Below are 2085 nucleotides of genomic sequence, written 5' to 3' on the forward strand. Positions count from 1 at the left end.
TGGCAACTTTGAAGATAAGGTTACCACTTTGCATTACTCAAATAGACATTAAAAATCTAATCTAATACAGTTGAAATTGGAATCTGGAACAGAAAATGTTTCCTTTGCATGTACTTACTATAAAATACTTACTACTAGTACACTCTTTCAAATTAGCACATTCCAAAACAGGCACTTAGAAATATTTGTGGATTGCTTTTATCTGCAAGCCATAGGCTGCATCTGAGGAGTGGGTCACAGGACAGCTGTTGGTACTGGGGGAACCAGCATCGACTTCTTGCACAAATCAGCCTGTTCTGGAAAATTGAAAGTTGCTCAAGATTGATTGAACGGCGGCAGCGGCTCCAGAAGCGGTAGCAGCATCACCAAGTCTCACTGCAGGTTCGGGACCCGTCCGGTTCGGTCTGGTTCGTCTTAGTACCCGGAGATCTCCCTCAACCCCCTCAGCTTCGGGAAAATGGCTCAAGAGAGTAAGCCCGCGATGAAGAAAACTCCAACATCTGTTTCTCTGGATGCGAGAAAGAAAGAAAAGGAACCATTCTGTAAACTCTTTATTGGTGGCTTGAGCTCTGAAGCCACAGAAGAAAGTCTGTGGAACTACTACCAGCAATGGGGATATCGTACAGACTGTGTGTTAATCAGGGACCCTGCAAGCCAGATATCAAGAAGATTCGGTTTTGTCACATTTTCATCCATGGCTGAGGTGGATGCTGCCATGGCTGCCAGACCTCATTCCATTGATGGGAAAATGGTTGCGCCCAAACGTGCTGTCCCAAGAGAGGACTATGGAAAGCCAGGGGCTCTTGTCACTGTGAAGAAGCTGTTTGTTGGTGGGATTACAGGAGATACTGAGGAGCATCATCTTAGAGGTTACTTTGAGAAATATGGAAAAATCGATGCTATTGAGATAATTACTGATAGGGAGTCTGGAAGGAAAAGAGGCTTTGGATTTGTTACTTTTGATGACCATGATCCCGTGGATAAGATCGTGTTGCAGAAAGACCATACCATCAATGGTCATCGTATAGAAGTACAAAAGGCCTTGTCTAGAGCTAAAATGCAGGGAGTCCAGAGATCTAGAGGTGGGAGGGGAGGCCACTTTGGTTTCGGATATTCTCATGGTGGTGGTGGTGGTGGAAATTTTGGAGCAGGACACGGAAGGAACTTTAGAGAAGCCTCTGATGGATATGGAAGTGGTTGCAAATTTAGGGATGGCTGTCGTGGGTATGGAGAAGGAGCTGGAGATGGCAATTTTTGAGGTAGCCCTGGTTATGGAGGCTATTATGCAGCGTCATCGTGTAATGACATGTTATTCCTTTAAAAAATTTTAGTGAGTGTGCAGAGTTAAGAAGCTGTTGTATATTTATGATTTAATAAAAACTGTTTGAAAGAAATATTTGTGGAGCAGTTCTTCTGGATTTAGCGTACTATTACTGTCATGATTAGCTTGTCATGTGTTGATTCACTGTTACCACCAGTTTTCTTTAATGGAATCACTTCAAAGCTTTGGTTAATGCAGAATGAATTTTTCCTTTGTCTGAAATAAATATAGGCACCAATTGATATGGTGGTCCTAGGTTATTACAATGATTCAGTTTATGCTAACACTAATTTTTATAATTTATCATGAAATGAAAAGTTCAAAGTGAATCATATCTATGTCTTAAGATAACTATGATTACATTTGAGAACACAGTTTGGGAAACATTGGAATAATAGAAAAAAATTCCAATGCAGTCCTGCTTCTTTTACAAGATAAGAATACTTGTTCAGCTCACATAACTTCTTTCTGCCCAAGTTCCCTCATTTCATAAATGAGAATTTGGACTTGAAGCTCTCATTCAAAATGCTATGACTATGCACATCACTCAAAATCAATAAATACTTAATGTTATAGATAAGGTAGAAACAAATAATTTATTTGAAAATAAATAAACATTAAGTTAGCATGTTTTAATACAATACAAATGTATTTGTATAACACAAATGTATTCAATTTAGTGTATTGTTATATTTTAACATACAATTTGAAACATATGTTTATAGCTATCTTTCATTTAATATGAGATATCAGAATAGACTTTC

The 2085-nt window shown here is 38.8% G+C and overlaps 1 pseudogene; it reads left to right on the forward strand.

Moving 5' to 3' along the window:
• Positions 1–457: 457 nt before the first annotated feature.
• Positions 458–1321, forward strand: LOC130854263 (heterogeneous nuclear ribonucleoproteins A2/B1-like; annotated as a pseudogene).
• The last annotated feature ends 764 nt before the right edge of the window (positions 1322–2085 follow it).

Source organism: Hippopotamus amphibius, chromosome 5, assembly GCF_030028045.1.
Source record: "Hippopotamus amphibius kiboko isolate mHipAmp2 chromosome 5, mHipAmp2.hap2, whole genome shotgun sequence".
NCBI lineage: Eukaryota > Metazoa > Chordata > Mammalia > Artiodactyla > Hippopotamidae > Hippopotamus > Hippopotamus amphibius.